The sequence below is a fragment of the Oncorhynchus masou genome, chromosome 23, assembly GCF_036934945.1.
Source record: "Oncorhynchus masou masou isolate Uvic2021 chromosome 23, UVic_Omas_1.1, whole genome shotgun sequence".
NCBI lineage: Eukaryota > Metazoa > Chordata > Actinopteri > Salmoniformes > Salmonidae > Oncorhynchus > Oncorhynchus masou.
Window position 1 is genome coordinate 43,188,802 of NC_088234.1, and position 13,991 is coordinate 43,202,792.

A 13,991-nucleotide genomic window follows, 5' to 3' on the forward strand; every position below is an offset into this window, starting at 1 on the left:
GCTGCATAAATGTGTTGGTACCCTTCCCAGATCTGTGCCTCGACCCACAATCCTGTCTCGGAGCTCGACAGACAAATCCTTCGAACTCATGGCTTCGTTTTTGCTCTGACATACATTGTCAACTATGGGACCTTATTTAGATAGGTGTGTGTCTTTCCAAATCATGTCCAATCAATTGAATTTACCACAGCTGGACTCCAATCAAGTTGTAGAAACGTCTCAAGGATAATCATTGGAAATAGGATGCACCTGAGCTCAATTTACAGTCTCATAGCAAAGGGCCTGAGTACTTATGTCAATAAGGTATCAGTTTTTTATTTTTAATACTTTTAAAAGAATTAAAAATGTCTAACCTTGTTTTCGCTTTGTCATTGGATTGCTGAGGATTTATTTTTTATCAATTTTAGAATAAGGCTGTAATGTAACAAAATGTGGAAAAAGTCAAGGGGTCTGAACACTTTCAGAAGGCACTGTATATAGGGCCCACAGAGATCCTATGAAATTACAGTTCTAATATGTAATTGTATGTGTCAATAAAGGGCTGCCTGAACAATCTCAATTAAGACCAAAGGGAATGCATATCTATCACAGCCCAGAGTAATGTACGCTGTCATCCTTGGTGGATAAATTAGTAACACTCAAATAGTCTCCACACCCTTTTTTTTTATATATATTGTACTATATACTTTAATTTGCAATTTATATACTCTTAGAAAAAAGGGTTCCCAAAATGGTTATTTAAGGAGGGATAGGGTTCTACCAATAATCGTTTTGATCTGAAGAACCCTTTTTGAAAGACAAGGGTTCTTTGTAAAGCAAATGGTTTTACACTGAACCTTTAACATTTATAACCTGTGATGTGATTCAGAAATTAGGAAAATAGATTTTTAATTACAGAACAATGGATTCACTTTTTCAATGCTAGTGCCATTCTGCACACACACGCTTGTTGCCTAGCTAGCTCCGGTCGAGCTCTCGAAAGCTCTAGTCGGCATTATGTGTAATGCAATGGAACTGAGTGTCATGATTGATCTATCTATGATTGGGCTAGCTCTGGTCCAATGTTAGTTAAGACAACTCTCTGAAATTAAAAGAAATTCATAGTTCTTTCATGGGTGTAATTCTGTGGACCTAATTTAGATAATGCATTACCTGCAAAAATGTAAAGTCCCCTGTTGCACTACACTTACCTGTTCAGTGCATGTACATAGCTTGCCCGCTCCATAGCAAGCTGATACATCCATTGGTGAAGTAATTTAATAACGAGCTAAATGTACAAAAAATTAATAGATTTCAGAGGTTTAAAAAGGAACAGAAAGGAACAATACAAAAAATGGTGGGTTCACACCGGTTCAGAATTTAAATTTTGCTGGTTGTAACAGTGGAACGGAACGAAAACAAATTATGGTTCTGTTCAGAACAAACCACCAAAAACGGTTCCCCTATGGGTACGAACCAAAGAACCCCATCTGGTTCGATTTAGCACCTTTTTTTTCTAAGGGTGCAGGGAAGTTCATCCCAAGGTCAACACTTGGACGAAATTGAGCCGTACTGTATAACTGCACTAAAAATATCAGATAGCGTTTTTCCGCTTTGTAAATGTTTGTCTTTTTTTCTTCTCTCCCTCATCCTCTTTACTTTCGGGGCAGATACCACTTTGTGGTGTTCTTTGCTTTGGTGCTCTACTTCCAGATGGTCCGGCCAGACTACACTTGGAGGTCTTTGACTGTCATGCTCTGTCTCATCATACACTAAAGATCGGTAATGTCCCTCTATTATGACTCCATGAGGTGCAGTCCATGAGGAGGAGATGCACTGCAGTACTTAATGCAGCTGGTGGCCACACCAGATAATGACTGTTACTTTTGATTTTGACCCCCTCTTGTTCAGGGACACATTATTCTATTTCTGTTAGTCACATGTCTGTGGAACGTGTTCAGTTTATGTCTCAGCTGTTGAATCTTGTTATGTTCATACAAATATTTACACATGTTAAGTTTGCTGAAAATAAACACAGTTGACAGTGAGAGGATATTTCTGTTTTTTTGCTGAGTTTATTTCCTTAATCAGTATAAAGGAGGAGATGTTGCTTACTTGTTGAACAAAATCAAAGCTTTTAATGTATCCTGATGTCTTTGCTTGCTGGTTCAGTAGTGCCCCCCCAGAGACAACTGCAGGTATTGACAGGTCATTCCTGGGCTTAGTGCTTGAGATGTGGGCCAGCAATTGTCTTGACAGATTCCTGAAGGAAGACAGCCCGATTACATGTATCTCTGGAAAATACAGAAATAATGTGATGTGAGACCAATAAAAGTAGTGGCAATCATGTTGGAGGTCAATTAAATCATCAAAACGTGTTGTTTATGCTTTTCATACCAAGTGTTGTCCGATTCCTTGTAGAGACACCACACCGCTGCTTTTGTCACATGAGATGGCAGCAGCTTTCCATCAAACTTTGTGTCCTGAGTGGCATCCTGGTAACATATTGCAATATCCTCTGTGTAGTTGTTGATTAAGTTCACAACTCACTGCAAGTCCTCATGCTTCAGGTGTAACTTGTGCTTGCTTGGGCCAGCTCTCATTTTGATGGGAAGCATTAGACCGTTCTCCTGGTGGATGAGATTCAGGCATGTTATACTGATGCTGAAAGACAAATTCCAGATACAAATATTTTAGCATTATTATACAATAGATAGCTGTAATTACCGTCAGACAAACCTGGCTAACTTGATGGGTCATGTAATCATCTGTCAAAGTGGAGTCTTGTTTAGACTTTCAGTACTAGCAATACAAACCGACTGTCATGGCTAGCTAAAGTTAACCAAATAGGTTCTTTGTTAGCTAGCTCACATTAGGCTATAACTAGCAATGCAAATGGCTTTCTAAGATAATAGTACTACACAGATCATACACACAATGTTAGCTAGCAATCCAGCCATCTAACATCAGCTAGGTAGCTGACAGGCCAATGGCGCAGTCATACATGTTGTTTCTCGAAAAATCTAAACAAACAGGGTGCCTCCCTATAACACCACCAGAGGGCTCCTTCTGTGGTGACAGGCCACATAAGAGCGCTCCCGCTACGAATCAGCCGGACGCGCGTAGTTGAACACCCTCCCCCCAACAGTGTGCGCTGGGACACCATCTATGGGGGAAAGCCCAGACAGGCCTCTCTCGGAGCAGAGAGAGAATTGGCGGGCATGAGCACAGTGTCAAACTGGGTACAGGGCACGATAGACAGGGGATACAGACTACAATTTGCTGTCACCCCACCCAGATTCAAGGGAATCATATGCACTCAGGCTCATGGTGAATCAGCGCGTGTACTCCAGGAGGAAATCACATCGCTAATAGGAAAAAGAGCAATAACAATTGTTACTCCTGAGCAAAGCCACTGCGGTTTTTACTCAAGATATTTCCTGGTTCCAAAACAGGTGGCGGCATACGCCCGATCTTAGATCTACGTGCTCTGAACAGACACATGAGAAATTACTCGTTCAGAATGTTGACACACTGCTCTGCTACATTCTGTGCCCCCAGGCGATTGGTTCGTATCCGTCGACCTGATGGACGCTTACTTTCACATACCTCCCCTCACAGGAAATTTCTCAGATTCGCTAATCTATGAATTTCTGGTGCTCCCTTTTGGCCTCTCTCTGTCACCTCGTGTTTTTACAAAGTGTACCGAGGCAGCGATAGCTCCACTCCGAGAGAAGGGCATTCCAGCTGATGACGTACATAGACGATTGGCTCTGCGTGCAATCGAAACAAGAGGTCTTAGAACACAGTCAGCTATTATTGGAACAACGGGCACTTCTAGGTTTCAGAATAAGGGTTACGCAGATAATCTCTTTCCTAGGTTTAATCCTGGATTCGGCATCGTTCAAAGCTCAGTGGAAACGTATAAGAACAGTCCACGATTGCGTAGCACTGTGAAATACCTCACTCATACTATCAGAGAACCAGGGTTACAGTCATAGCCTATAGTTTTGGAACCACTAACCCTGGCAATTTGACTGTTCAACTCATGGGGACACTAGCAATGGTTGCCAGTCCTGACATGACCGGGAACTTCCATCTATGGATTATATTTCTATGGTTGGTTAAGGCTGCCTTTTGACAAATTTCTAAATACAATTACGACAAAATGTACAGTTTGGAAAGCAAATGGAAAAGTCTCAACAGGTTCTTTCGGACATCCCAAATCTGGTGTCACCCCATTGAAGTTTACATTTAAAACAGTTAAGGCATGGGCAGTGGTGGAAAAAGTACCCAATTGTCATTGTCATACTTCAGTAAAAGTAAAGATACCTTTATACCTGTTAAGGCTATGCACAATATACTGCCCCCTTTGGAGGAATTGCGTGCCCATAGTAAACAGAAAACAAAATCTGTCCAAAATTGCTAATATATGCATATAAAAAATATTATTGAATAGAAAACACTCTAAAGCTTCTAAAACCGTTCGAATTATGTCTGTATGTAAAGCAGAACTCACAGGGCAGCCATTCTCCCAAACTCTCTCTCTCATCAGGAAAGTTACCCCAACTTTGACGTCATCGCCCCCACCCTTCCCAACCATCTACGGATCTGGGAACAGTTTCTGTGTGTTCAGCGTGCTGTGTTCTTTCAATGGGGCGAGTAATGGAGCTTTGACCGGTTGGCGGGCAAAATAGTGACCTGTCACTGGAAAATATCTGTGCGTCCTGGCGCAATTGTATACAGACTATTCTTTTGTTCCATTTCGTTTGAGAAGAGTTGCGTTCATTCGGTCGAATCGCCAATTGTTTTGTACGCTTAGAACATCCTAAAGCTTGATTCTGCACTTAGTTTGACCAGTTTAGTCGACCTATAATATGTAATTTTGAAGTTTTGATGCGCAACTGTTCGTGACCAGAAGTAATTTTTGGTAGCATTTCAGCTGGAACTTGCAGCATATGCTAATACAAAGACACACGAATTGAAACCAAACGATGTTTTGGGTAAGTATGACTTCTTCCACTACATTCTGATCGAAGACCATCAAAGGTAAGGGAATATTTATGTTGTAATTTTGTGTTTCTGTTGACTCGAACATAGTGGAGGAATATTGCTTATGTCTGAGCGCCACCTCAGAATATTGCCTAGTGAACGAATTCTGTAACGTTAAAAATAAATGTAACACAGCGGTTGCATTAAGAAGCAGTGTATCTTTCTAACTATATGTAGAACATGTATATTTAGTCAAAGTTTATGATGTGTATTGCTGTTATCTGGCGTTATCTGGCGGAGCTATGTATAATTTCTCAGGACATTTTTGTAGCATTTTTTGAACATGGCTCAATGTAAATGGAGATTTATGGATATAAATTGCATATTATTGAAAAAAACATAAATGTACTGTGTAACATGTCCTATTACTGTCATCTGATGAAGATTTTCAAAAGGTTAGTGAATTATTTATCTTTTAATCCTGCGTTTGTGTCTTTTGCTTGACAATATGGCTACATATTGTATGTGTCCTAGTGGTGGTTTGATATACATATGTGCTATGTTTTCGCCGTAAAACATTTTAGAAATCTGACTCGCTGGGTAGATGAACAAGGTGTTTATCTTTAATTTGAGCTATTGGACTTGTTAATGTTTGGAGGTTAAATATTTCTAAGAATATTTTTGCATTCTGTGCGCCATCTTTTGAGTTGAGCTTGAGGGGGGGTGCCCTTGGGGTACGTGTACCGTGATGTCGTTAAAAGAAATTGACTCAAGTAAAAGTGGAAGTCAGTAAAATACTACTCAAGTAAAAGTCTAAAAGTATTTGGTTTGAAATGTACTTAAGTAGCAAAAGTAAATGTAATTGATAAAATGTATCAAAGGTAATTTCAAATTCCTTATGTTAAGTAAACCAGATGGCACAATTTTCTCATTTAAAAAAATTAATAACGGTTAACCAGGGGCACACTTCAACACTCAGACATAATTTACAAACAAAGCATTTGCGTTTAGTAAGTCTGACAGATCAGAGGCAGTAGGGATGACCGGGGATGTTCTCTTGATAAGTGTGTGATTTAGATAATTTTCCTGTCCTGCTAAGCATTCAAAATGTAACTAGTACATTTTGGGGTCAGGCAAAATGTAAGGAGTACAAAGTACATTAATTTGTTTAGGAATGTAGTGAAGTAAATGTAAAGGTAATGTACAGATACCAAAACAACTTAAGTAGTACTTTAAAATATTTTTACACCACTGGGTAAGGGTTAAGGTTAGTGTTAGGGTAGAGATGTCCCAAAGACCCTTTGGCCAGCAGCATACCACCCTGCATACCACTACTGGTTTACTTCTGAAGCTAAGCAGGGTTAGTCCTGGTCAGTTCCTGGATGGGAGACCAGATTCTGCTGGAAGTGGTGTTGGAGTGCCAGTAGGAGGCACTCTTTCCTCTGGTCTAAACAAAATATCCCAATATCCCACTGCCCTGTCTCGTGTGCCTTCTTTTGGATGGGATGTTAAACGGGTGTCCTGACTCTCTGAGGTCATTAAAGATCCCATGGCTCTTATTGTAGGGGTGTTAACCCCAGTGTCCTGGCTAAATTCCCAATCTGGCCCTCAAACCATCATGGTCACCTAACAATCCCCAGTTTACAATTGGCTCATTCATCCCCCTCCTCTCCCCTGTAACTATTCTCCAGGTCGTTGCTGCAAATGAGAACGTGTTCTCAGTCAACTTACCTGGTAAAATAACAGATACATCAAAAAAAATCCTACAAGATATACTACATTGTCTACTGCTGAAACAAGCATATTAATCTGTCTGTAGAAGTTAACAATTAAAATTATTTCTCAACAGTTTGAGCGATTCTGAGCAAACATCATTGTTTTTAAAATGGGCTTATAGGTAGGGTATACACCAGGAGTCAGGAAGCAGGTGCAGAAGGTACGTTTAATAATTACAGATGAACAAACATGAGAAGCGTACTGAACGTGAGAGGAAACAATAGTCCCTAATGACCGATGAATGCAGCTTAAAGTGCATGAACTGACACAATTGATTCATTTGGGAGGTATTTTTTTTCTGACTGAGTTGAAATGTGATTACATGAATACATTTTGTCTTTCAATTCAATAGCGTTTCAATAACACGGAGGTCGCAGGGCCTATTGTGCCCCGCCCCATGAGCCTGGACACAAACCCATAATCTCTAGTGGCAGAGCTAGCACTGTGATGCAGTGCCTTAGACCACTGCGCCACTCGGGAGGGCTACACTATTCTAGTCTACAAGTAGGGTAGGGTGAGTTAAAATGTTTTTACTACTTGTGTGCGAGCACAAAGACACCGTACCGGTACCCCCTGTATATAGCCTCGTTACTGTTTTGTTGTTGCTCTTTAAATTGTGTTATTTGTATTTTTTTATTGTTTCATTTTGTACTTATTTTAGTAAATACTTTAACACATATTTTTCTTAAAACTGCCTTGTTGGCTAAGGGCTTGTAAGTAAGCATTTCACTGTAAGGTCTGTTGTGTATGGAGCACATGTGACAAATAACATTTGATTTGATTGGAAACACACACACCCACACAGAGAGACAAAAATCAGTACCATGGATAGCCACATGATATTTCGCAAAGTCGATTGGATGAAATATATTGTTTCACTGTATTAGACTAAGCATATGTGACTCGTTTCAGAAAACTAGGCGTATGTCCGAAGTCACAACTTCACAGGAGAGGCATTTGAACATTTATGGTTATATTTCATAAAAATTCGATCTTTGGCAGAAATGCCTTCTGGAATATTTGGACTTTCATGTGCCTTAATAATAAACGTGTATGCTATCTGTAAATATGAATAAAATTGCTCAATTACGAGCCTAGTTGGTTGAGCCACAAAAAAAGACAGGAACCTTCCTGCAAGCCATGATTGGTTGAGATAATGAAAGGGCTGGACATGCCGAGAGATGAGTTTTGGATTGGTCTACCGTGTAGTATCTTCTGTCTATTAAACAAGCTGCTCGTTATGTGTAGACAATCCTTTCTATTGCAGTTTTTTAACCATGGAGAACTGCAAATGTGTTGCTACTGCTCTCAACCAGAGTGACTTGACACAACGGGCCAAGCAAGCTGTACAAACAAAACAAATGACACAGGGCGTCTTATTTAATGAAAGGGGTTGCAGACGGCCGTGAAGCGTTCATCCATGTATACGGGTAAGAGTCTAGCTGACGTACAGTTTCAGACATTGTACATGTCATGGTAGAATGCAATTTAAAGCTTTCTGTTAGCTAGCTATGACAATATGACAAAGCTTTGTATTGCTAGTACTCTATGGATTGGGATCATAGTTCATTGTTAAGCTAGCTAGCTACATGTCCAAACAAATGACCAAGTTAAAGCATACTGTAGCCTGGTTGCGCTAGTGTTAACATTTTTAATGTGAACTGACAATGGAGAGTGTTTGTGAGACAAGAGGAGGGCTTTGTGGAAGCATCCATCTGAACATTGTCTCTGTGTTGTTACGTGTTAATAACATTTAGACTACGTTACCCAGCAGGCTGGGCGGATTGTTAAAGAACGCCTTGCATGGCTAAACATGGAGTTTTCTAGCTGAAGTATATGTTCATTAAAAGTAGTTAAACCTACGCCCCGGTTTGTCATTATATAAGGAACAAACATAACAGTCTCTTCTCCTTTCTGGGCTGTACTCTGTGACCACCATCTTGGGCCCGGTACGCCGGACAGAACACTGAGGTGCCTGGGAACTTGCACCCTGGAACATGATCAGGATTGGAGGAGGGGATAGAACAGTGCTTGGGGGAGACTGTTCTTGCCTCTCTGGTGATGGGGACATTGCTAAGCCATGCGCTTCTTCCTCCTTACCCCCTGGGTGGGGTTAGGAGCAGGCTGGCCCCTTGGTGCCATGGGAGGAAAGGAGGGCTTCCCTGCTGCCCTGGGTTCGCAGCCAGAGGGGCTGGTAATCTGGGGATCTTAAAGGTTGAGGGTGGTCTGCTGCAGCCTGGGCGATGGTGCGGGTACAGGGGAGGCACTGGGATGTGTCCTCTTGGGCAGACACCCTCCCTTTTTCTTCTGGGACTGAAAAGGCCTTTAGGGTCTAGTGAGCATCCAGGATTTTCAGCTTCTCACTGTCAGACACTGTGGATAGGTTGAGCCATCAAGTTCTCTCCTGGGATATCATGAGTTCCATGGCTCTCCCTGACGCCTGGACAGTGGTTTTGAGCAGACGCAGGTTGAGGTCTGTGGTAATACAGATATCATCCCATAGACTTGGCTCTGGTGTGACTGTTAGCTCCTCCTGTAGCTCTGCCTGGTATGCCTAGAGCATGGAGGCGGAGCAGAGAGCTTTCACCGCTGAGGCAACCGACCTGTAGACATTCTCTGTCGTAGAGGACTAGAAGCTCTCATACTTAGTAAGGTGGGGCCAGCCGAGGTCATGGAGAACTCATGGTTGGGGTGTAGATGGGACGCCACCAGGGGTTGGATGGGGGGGGGGGGGCATGTGGGTTAGCCCAAACCCTGTCATGTCAACACAGTCTAACATTGACCCACTCTGGACAGGGTTCTTGGAGGAGAAAGGTGTACTCCAGGTATGGGTAACCTCCTCCAGGCATCCTGGGAAGACTTGTAGTAATTTCATGGCTGCCCATTTAGCTTTGGGTAGCCTCTTACCCTCGTAGCGGGATGTGGTGGTCTTTGCTTCTGTATTGGGCCAGGGAATCGCAAGTTTATTAGCCATAGGTTTGCACATGTCATGCAGGTCCACACCGAGAGCTGGTGGGGATTGCACCCTGCCTGCGTGTTCAGTTTTGGATTCCCCAGCAGGAGGTTTGGTAGCCTGGCCTGAGGGGATGAAGGAATCTTCGTCTCCAATCGAAGAGTCCAAAAGGAGACTGTCAGAAAGCCCTGTGGAGTCCTCCAGCAGCGGGGCCATGGCGTCGAGCTGGTCACCCCAGCTAGCACTAGCCGTCGCTCCACGATCTCCTGTGGGGATATCCATCACCTCCAGTGCGCTGGTCCCCATGTTAGGGTCCTGTTGACTCAGGCTAGCTTAGTGTGCTAGCCTGCGACAGAGGCTCTTCACGCACGGTGAAGAAGGCACAGTGTGGACAGGAGCCATGGGAGACTAATGCTTTCTGGGCATGTTGTAGCCCAAAGTACGTGGAGTTTACCGAGTGGGTGTCCATGGCCGATACCTTATTTCCACAGGAGCAGATTCGTGCTGGGAGCTTCCCCTTGTTTGGGGTGGGAGATGCCTTTGTCGTCATAGCTTGGATGCTATGTTTTAGCTGTCAGAAAAAAATAGCGTAGTAGACCAGTCCAATAGCTAGCGATTAGTATGGATTATCTCTGACGGTGGCACTCTGTGATGGTCGGATACTGTTTCCAAAATGACATTTTAGAAAAGATAGTTTGGTGTAGCTAGTAAACTTTTCTTGTCAAAGTGAAAGAAAGCTAGCCACCAGCTAGCGTGGTGGCTTGCTTGCCAACGACTAGTAACTTTTTGGATACAGCTAACTTGGTCGTGAATGAGTTAGCCATATCACAGCTGTACCCGCTACTCCCTCTAATAATTTTCCTCTAGCTATGGTGAAAGAAAAGGAAAATTGTCACCACCGCACAATTCCTAGAATAGCGCCCGGAGAGTGAGTTGTAAGCTCATGTCTGTGGACAGTTTAGCTATTTCTGGAAAATGTAGACGTGTCGAGGTAAGCTTTCTGATGAAAAGTGAGAAGAGGTGTTTGAATGACTCAGACACTGTGTCGGGCCCTTTATAGGGTAGGAGGGATACCCTTCCCCGACGCACGTCTCGATGTCCAGCCAATTATGGCTGGCGTAGTGTAACAAGGCTTCTGACAAATACACTGGGGCATATTCCATGGTGAAATACTGAAACCAATACTTGAAAGAGAACCTTTCTATGTCTGTTGCCATAACGCAAGAAACTGTTTTATATTTGGCGTGCGTGCTGCCCAAATTCTGGCCTTACCAACTGTAAATCCTTTTGATAAAACTTAATCCACAGCTATTGTTTAGAAGCTATTGATATCTGTGGCAAAATTACTCTCTCTTGTGTTGTAATTTGAATGTTTTTACTTGTCTGTTTAGACAGGAGAAATGTAATTTGGGTAATAGTTATTTTTGTAGACCTAATTCTGGCAAAATGATTTCAATATATCAGGAGGTAGTGAAAAACCTCCAGCACCTCTACGTCCCACTGCTATGATTCTGCTGCAGTCCAATTCCATGCTATGGCTCTTGGATCCAGCCCTCGTCTTGCCGAGAACCACTCACCCATAATTGCCAATCTTTCGTTTTACTCTTATTGACCAGCTGATAAATTCATATGAATTGATAATCTTCAACACCAATACAATAAGTGACCATCACAGATAACTCTATTAATGTCTCTGTATCATGTAATCATACCAACATATGTACGCAAATTGACCCAATTTCTTAGTCGAGCTCTTGACAATAGACTTGATTAGCTAGAAGAGCTGGGGCCCAAGAGGCCCAAATATTCCCATTACCATCATTAATATTCCTATTACCCTCAGTGATTCTACATTACATGTGTGGGTGGAAATGGGCATTGGGTAAAGATTAAAGTTAAAGACGTATAACTTCATCTACACTCTCACTTTGATAGTGTGATTTAAGTTGAGCCATCAGGGCACATTTTCACACAGCATCTCAGAGAAGGATTACTGATCTAGAAACAGTTTTTACATTTGAGATCATAATGAATAACATTTTGAGGAGGGAGGGTCCTGATCCATTTCTATTTTAGTCATTTAGTAGACACTTTTATCCATAGCGACATAGAGTTAGTGCATTCATCTTAAGGTAGCTAATTGAAACAACCACATATCAAAGTCGTAGTAAGTACATTTCTCCTCAAATGTATCAGCAAAGTTAGTGCTAGTAGGAAAACAAAAGTGAAAGTTGTATTTTATATTTTGGTGGGGGGGGGGTGTAAGGCTGAGATTTGATTTAAGATACTATTTGAAGAGGTAGTGTTTCAGATGTTTTCAGCATCAGCGGGAAGCTGGTTCCACAATTGGGGTGCTAGGACAGAGAAGAGCTTTGACTGGGCTGAGCGGGAGCTGATCTACCATACAGGTGGGATGGCCATGAGACCAGAATGTGGCAGAATGGAGTGCTCGGTTTGGGATGTAGGGTTTGAGCATAGCCTGAAGGTACGGAGGGGCAGTTCCCCTCGCTGCTACATAGGCAAGCACCATGGTTGTAGAGTGGATGCGAGTTTCGACTGGAAGCCAGTGGAGTGCACAGAGGAGTGGGGTGACGTGGGAGAACTTGGGAAGGTTGAACCACAGATGGGCTGTGGCGTTCTGTAAGTTGCTGGTCTGATTGCACAAGCTGGGAGCCCAGCCAACAGAGTTGCAGTAGTCCAGAAAGGATATGATGAGTGCCTTTATTAGGACATGCGCCACTTCCTGTGTGAAGAAAGGTCGTACTCTATGGATGTAGTATACATTTAAAAAATTGTTTTTTAAAATAAATAACAAAAATCTTTATTTAACTAGGCAAGTTAAGAACAGTTAAGAACAAATTCTTATTTACAATCACAGCCTACCGGTGAACATTGGGTTAACTGCCTTGTTCAGGGGCAGAATGATAGATTTCTACCTTGTCAGCTCAGGGATTTGATCCAGCAACCTTTCGGTTACTGGCCCAACGCTCGAACAACTAGGCTCTAACCACTACGGCACCTGCTGCCCCATAGAGCATGAACTTGCTGGAGTGAGTCACTGTTTTTATGTTTGCAGAGAACGACAGGGTGTTGTCCAGGGTCGTGCCAAGATTCCTTGCACTCTGGAAGTGGGATACCTTGGAGTTGTCGACCATGTTGGAGAGGTCTTGGAGCAGGCAGGCCTTCCCTGGGAATAAGAGCAGCTCCATCTTGTCGAGGTTGGGCTTGAGATTTTGGTCCGACATCCAAGCTGAAATATCTGCCAGGCACGCAGAGATGCATGTCGCCACCTGGGTGTCATAAGGGTGATGAGAAAAAGTAGTTGAGTGTTATCCGCATAGCAATGATAGGTGAGACCATGCGAGGATATGACCAAGCTGGGTGACATGGTGTATAGAGAAAAGAGGTGAGAATCCAGAATCGAGCCCTGGAGGACACCAGTAGTGAAACCATGTGATGCAGACACAGATCATCTCCATGCCACCTGGTAAAAGCGACCTGCCAGGTAGGATGCAATCAAGGAGTGTGCAAAGCCTGAGACACCCAGCCCTGAGAGGGTGGAGAGGAGGATCTGATGGTTCATGGTGTTGAAGGAGGTGGATAGATCTAGGAGGATGAGAACAGAGCAGAGAAATCAGCTTTGGCAGAGCGGAGAACCTCTATGACACATAGGAGAGCAGTCTCAGTTGAGTGAACATCCCAGTGAAGAGGACTCTGGGATGCTGGCCTTCTAGGCAGAGTTTCAAAGAAAAAGCCATTCTCAGACTGGCCAATTAAAAAGAAAAAAGATTAAGATGGGCAAAAGAACACAGACACTGGACAGAGGAACTCTGCCTAGAAGGCCAGCATCCCGGAGTTGCCTCTTCACTGTTGACGTTGAGACAGACTGGTGCTGAATTATCTCCAATAGATGGGCCAGCTGCAAAGTCAAAATTGGCTATATCGTAACAATTCATGAAATCCCCCAAAAAAGGTCTTAATTTAGGGTTAGGCATTACGGTTAGCAGTGTGATTAATGTTAGGGTTAATTTTTAAATATAATTTTATGACTTTGTGGCTGTGCCAGCTAGTGACCAATCTGCAGAGATGCCTCCAGAGCAAGATTCATGGCAATGCATACACACCTGTGGATGCCAAGGTGATGCAGGCAGTGCTTGCCTCACAGTGGAACGAACGCCTGTCTGCCTCTCCTCCAGCACAACCTCAGGAAGAATGTCAAGGGAGTGCTCGTCAAAGACGCCCAAGTCCTGGAGGACACACACACAGGTGACACAGACAAAAAGGCCATTAT